The sequence below is a fragment of the Phascolarctos cinereus genome, unplaced genomic scaffold (genome assembly GCF_003287225.1).
Source record: "Phascolarctos cinereus isolate Bilbo 61053 unplaced genomic scaffold, phaCin_HiC Scaffold_3;HRSCAF=262, whole genome shotgun sequence".
NCBI lineage: Eukaryota > Metazoa > Chordata > Mammalia > Diprotodontia > Phascolarctidae > Phascolarctos > Phascolarctos cinereus.
The window spans coordinates 198,786,429-198,792,815 of NW_027555736.1; the positions used below are offsets into that span (position 1 = coordinate 198,786,429).

Consider the following 6,387-nt stretch of genomic DNA (forward strand, 5'->3'; position numbering starts at 1 on the left):
ACTTAGGATACATTTGGTCATCTTATATTGTAGTGCTTTTTTTGTAAACACTTATAAAAGGACAACAAAGAAAATAATCTCAGTATATGTGCCAGTATCTGCTGTATAGGCTGAGAGAGACAGAAAAAATTCTACAAAGAACTCTATAATGCCTTTCAAATTAAATCAGGATACACTTTAATGCTAGGTGACTATAGTGTAAAGGTAGATAGAGGGGAAAATATGTTGAAAATATAGCTCAGAAAAGATATATAAAAGGCATGTAGGACATATAAAGACTCATATCTATATATCATATAAATATAATCTTCAGTTAGAGAAAGGGGAAGCCTTGGATATGGTGATTACCAAGCTATGTCAGAAAAATGGCATAGCTTATACTCCAAAGGGGGGGGGGGGCAAAAGAATATTTGTAGACATGGGAGTCATTTCTAAATAAGTTGTCAGACCATCAACTTTTCAGCAAAGATAAAAAATTCATACCAAATTGGATGAAAAACAAATATGAGTCTGGTTTATAATTGAAGTGACTCCAAACTGAAGTATTTAAAAATTGATGTCTCAAAATGGCAAATGTTAAACTGTTATTACATATGATTATTATCATATATTATCTATTATCATTTATGACTCAAAAGTGGGAAGATGTATTAATGGCCTTTATGTCATGAATACATTCTTTACTAAGAGAGTGAAAGCGGATTTACAATGAAGATAAAGAGTGGCTGTTGTCCAGATGATAATATTAAATTGAAAATGTCACCTGTAGAACTGATCCATTGAAATGTATGAATGTGTATACACATGAGTACATACTGGTATATACCAATGGACTAGTTTTATGAGTTGTTTTTCAATTGCATGTTGCCATCTGGACCATAGAAATTCACGATCACTTGCTTAAACCTTTTTACGTAGTTTCGGCTTAATCAATTTTGCTGATTTTGTCCATAATCACCTATCAATATGCATAAGCTTATAGGTATAGCTATAGCTATAATTACATCTACATTTTTATCTAATTTCTCTTCATATGTACGTATATATACATATAAATGTTTATCTAAACATACATATCTTAAATAGACACTTTGTATATGATGTACTCAGCTTCAATATCAATAGGATGAAGAGAGTGAGTTAAATTGCCTTTGGGGGGAAAATGACACTTTTTTTTTAATTAATGACAAATTTCTCTTGGAAAGAAAGGCTTGGGGAAGAGACAAAATGATGGAGTAAAGGCAACTAGTCACTTGAGCTCTCTCCCAAACCCCTCCTGATACCTTTAAAAATGACTCTAAACAAATTTTAGATCAGCAGAACCCACAAAAAGACAAAGTGAAATAAATTCCCATTACAAGACAGTTTGGAAGGTTGACAGTAAAGGTTTGTTGAACCAGGATGAGAGAGAGAGGTGTGCAGTTCAACATAGACCAGGCCAGCACAGAACTGGGCCCCAACAAACTTGGAGTAGGCCTCAGGGCAACTAAGTTACTGACAGCAGTGATGATTTCCAAACTCCTCAGCTCACAAATGCAAAATAAACTTGAAGGTCAGCATGAAAGATCTGTCAGATTTGGGTAAGAGTGAAATACAATATAGCACAGGTCATACCAGCACAGCCCCAGCCCCAGCAAATGAGGAGCAGGCCTTGGAAGCAACTAAATCATCATCAGCAGTAGCTTTTTCTGGAGCTCTCGGCCCCCAGACAGTAATGGGGTCAAACTACTGCTGAGAAGGACATTACAGGTGTCTCTTTGCTAGCACTGAGGCAGGACTCTGTTGCTTTGCCTTTACTTGGATTTGGGTTGCAGTACTGAGTGGAAATCCTGAGGTGAGGAGCACTAGTATAATGGGAGAGGAGGAGAACCCTCGTCATAGTTCCAGGGCAGAAAAGAGTGATTGTGGTCACTCACAGACCAGAGTACAGGCCAGGAGAGGAGTAAACACCTTTCATCATATCATGCCACTTCAGAAGAACTAACAATTTACAGGCCCCTAGAAGTATCTCTGAAAACAGCTGCACAAAACCCCCAAAGTTTGGAACAGTTCACCCACTACCCTAGAAGAAGAACCTTACCTTAACAAAGAGTTAAAAAGTCAAGTAATAGACTGGGAAAATGAGCAAACAGAGGGAAAAAAAAATTCAGACCATAGAATCTTACTTTGGTGAAAAAGATCAAAACACATACTCAGAAGAGGAAAACAAAGAAAGCTCCTATATCCAAAGCCTCCAAGAAAAATGTGAATTGGTCTCAGGCCACAGAAGAGCTCAAAAAGGACTTTGAAAAGTAAGAGAAGCAGAGGAAAAAATTGGGAAGAGAAATGAAAGCGATGCAAGAAAATAATGAAAACTGAGTCAACAGCTTGGCAAAAGTGGCACAAAAAGTACTGAAGAAAATAACATCTTAAAAAACAGCCTAGGCCAAATGGTAAAGGAGGTCCAAAAAGCTAATGAGGAGAGGAAAGCCTTAAAAAGCAGAATTAGCCAAATGGAAAAGGAGGTCCAAAAGCTCACTGAAGAAAATAATTCCTTAAAAATTAGAATAGAGCAAATGGAAGCTAATGACTGTATGAGAAATCAAGAAATCATAAAACAAAAGCAAAGAATAAAAAAAAAAGAAGACAATGTGAACTATCTCATTGGAAAAACAACCATCTGGAAAATAGATGCAGGAGGTATATTTTAAAAATTATTATACTACCTGAAAGCGATGATAAAAAAAAAAAAGCCTAGACATCATCTGTCAAGAAATGATCAAGGAAAACTGTCCTGATATTCAAGAACCAGAAGGTAAAATAGAAATTGAAAGAATTCACTGAACACTTCCTAAAAGAGATCCCAAAATGAAAACTGCCAGGAATATTATAGCCAAATTCCAGAGTTCCCAGGTCAAGGAAAAAATATTGCAAGTAACCAGAAAGAAACAATTCAAGTATCATGGAGCCATAATCCAGGTAACACAAGATTTAGCAGCTTCTACACTAAAGGATCAGAGGGCTTGGAATATGATATTTTGAAGGGCAAAGGAGCTAGGATTACAACCACGAATCACCTACTCTGCAAAAGTGAGTGTAATCCATGAGGGGAAAATAATGGATATTCAAAGAGATAGAAGAATTTTGTGCATTCTTGAGAAAAGACCACAGCTGAATAGAACATTTGACTTTCAAATATGAGTCAAGAGAAGCATGAAAAAGTAAACAGGAAAGAGAAATCATAAGGGACTTATTAAAGTTGAACTGCTTATATTCTTACATAGGAAGATATCTGTCACTCTTAAGACCTTTCTCACTATTAGGGTAGTTTGAAGGAGTATATATAGACAGAGGGTATAGAAGTGATTTGAATATGAAGGGATGATATTTAAACAAATAAAATTAAGGGCTGAAAGAGAAATGTACTTGGAGAAAGAGAAAGGGAGAGGTAGAATGGGATAAATTAACTCACATAAAAGAAGAAAGAAAAAGCTTTTACAATGGAGGGGAAGAGAGGCAACGTACGGGGGAGTGGGTGAACCCTATTCTCATCAGAATTGCCTCAAAGAGGGAATAACATATACACTTAATTGGGTATAGAAATCTATCTTACCCTGCAGGAAAGTATAGGTGGAAGGAAATAAGAGAAGGTGAGAGGGTGATAGAAGGGAGGGCAGACTGGGGAAGGGGTTGTCAGAAGTAAAACACTTTTGAGGAGGGTCAAGGTGAAAGGAGAAAGAACAGAATAAATAGGAAGGGGAATAGAATGGAAGGAAATACAGTCAGTCTTTCACAACATAATGGTTATGGAAATGTTTTGCATGACTACACATGTCATCTGTATAGAATTGCTTGTCTTCTCAATGGGGGGGTATAGGGAGAGAGAGAAAGGGAGAGAATTTGGAACTCAAAGTTTTAAAAATTAATGTTAAGATTGTTTTTACATGTAACTAGGGGGGAATAGAATGCTAAATAAGAAAAAAAAGGAAAGAAAGGCTTGTAATTTGAATATCAGCATTTAGTCAATGATGCAAGTGATGGAATATTCCAAAGCAAAAAAAAAAAAAGAAAAAAAGAAAAAAGAAAAAGAAAAGAAAGATGCAGGTGACTCAAACGGCATTTGAGAGACACATAATGATATGAATAAGCTGTAACATATTATTAATGAATAATTGCCCAGAAAAAAAGTAGAGTAGAAAATATCAAAGAAATACTGAAGAAATGCATGACCAGAAAATTAGGTTGTCCAGGAAAGCAGTGAAAGTGAGGAGTAACTGGTACCCATCCTATTCTAATTTATGTAATGTCTTGAGATCTGGAGAAATGTCCCTTGAATATTGGATGTTCCCTTGTATAGAATTTATGGGACAACATGTACAAAAGGCTTATCAGCAATGAGATGGCATGGATAACTTGTTATCTTCAACACTTGATACATTAAAACATCGACTTTTTTTTTCAATCCTTGAGGTTTATTTGATTTCCTTCCATTCTACACAACAAAAGCACAAACACAACATTATCTAAAATGCTACAAAGATACAAAACTCAACACAGAAATTTTCTAGTATTGACTGTACAATAAAAGCCAAGAATGCAATTTACATTTTGCAAAATTAACCTGTTAAGCTTTTCAAGGGGCCATAGTCTCAGAGGGCTGGCTCCTTGATGAGGCAGCACCCAGGAGCTGGCCCACAACTTGCTTACCAATTTCTGAGAGAGGTGGGTACTGGTGTATGTAAAGAACCATTTACAACAACGAATAAAGAAGTGGAATGAAAAATCTGTACTCCTTCCCAGGGTCTTCTGGCCCTCAAAATCAGGAGGAAAAAAATTCAAAGCAGCACACTGACTGTTGGCCTAGCTTTAGCAGGAGATAACGTGGACATGCATAAGCTTATGTCCTCTTTTCTTATATAATCAGCCTGGCCAAAAATCAAACGTCAAGTCTTCATATTTGCCAAAAATTCACTGATGGAGAAGGAAAAACAAAACAAAACAAAACACTGCTACTTTGGGGTGGGCAGGGCTGAAGCATCTTGATCTTTTCTTTGCTTGGTTTGACTCTGCTGGTTTCCTGATTTTCTCAGAAGTTGTTAAAGCCAAGCTTTAAAGTGAGAACAGCTGCCTTGCTTTTATCGGGAAGAATTGGAGCTGGAGCGGCTGCGGTGACGCCGGCTGCCTGGGGAGCAGGATCGTCGGCGGACAGGAGATCTGCGCCTAGGACATCGGGACCTTCTCCTCATGCGTGGCGGTGATCTACGCCACATTGGGGGTGGTGGCAACATCCTTCTGGGCGGGCTAAATCGCCTGGGTGGGGGCCTGGGCCAGGGGGCCAGCACTGCAGTGGCTGTTATCTCTTGACTATCAATCTGTCCTCCATCCATGTGCTTCAATGCCTTTTCAGCCTCATCTGGATTTTCAAACTCCACATATGCATAGCCTTTGGATAGATGAGGATGCATTCTCTCCACAGGCATATCAATCATTTTAATTTTCCCATAAGTGGAAAATATTTCCATGATGTGATCCTTTGTCACATTCCTAGTAAGCCTTCCAATGTGTGCTTTGGTGGGTTTTGGTGAAGGACTTCGTCTCTTCCTTTCCTTTTCATCTCTTTTAGGTGGTTTCGATTTGGAGCGGGGCCACCTTCTATTGTCATGCCTTCATCAAGAGGGACTTGGAGATCCAGAGGAACTGCTGGAGCTGGAACTTCGGGAGGTGCTGGAGCTTCCTGAACGATTTGATGCAGAAGAAGAGCTGGACCCACTGCTAGAGCCAGAGCTGGAGGTGGAACTGGACTGAGACCTGGAGGTGCTGCTACCACTAGAGGCACTTCGCCTCTTACGAGCTTTGTCTCTACCACGGTCCTTTTCACTTGATTCTTTGGTGGCCTCTTTATCTTTAGACCGGTCCTTTGACTCGTCATCAGTTCTATCCTTACGCTTGGTGGGAGAGGGAGCCTGAGTGCTGGACTTTTTATTATTTTCTTTGACTCCTAGCAAGCTCTTCTTTTTCATTCCTGATAAATCCATTCCCCCCTTCTGAGGTGGTTCAAAGCAGTACTGAATAAGTACTCACTTATCTGAGCTCTCACTTCTAACTCCTTGATTCTGAGAACCGATCCCTAATTGAATTTACTCCATAGAGCAGCATCTTCCCAAGTCCACCGCCTCTGCCAGCCGTTCTTCCTCCCGCACTCTCCCATACTGACTTTTTTTTTTAATGTTTGTTGTTGTTTCTGTTGTCATTTGTCCTTCATTTTTGAAGAGGAGCAATGACATCACAGGTAAAGATTTTGCGTATAAATTGCATGTGAATTGGATTTAAGTGAAGCAAATTTGCACAAAATTGTGGGCCTCACTGTCTCTCAAAGAGCAACTCAATTCCAGTGGCAAGACAAAAGTC

General features: G+C 38.7%; 1 pseudogene; it reads right to left on the reverse strand.

Moving 5' to 3' along the window:
• Positions 1-5,114: 5,114 nt before the first annotated feature.
• Positions 5,115-6,174, reverse strand: LOC110220286 (RNA-binding protein with serine-rich domain 1 pseudogene; annotated as a pseudogene).
• Positions 6,175-6,387: the final 213 nt, after the last annotated feature.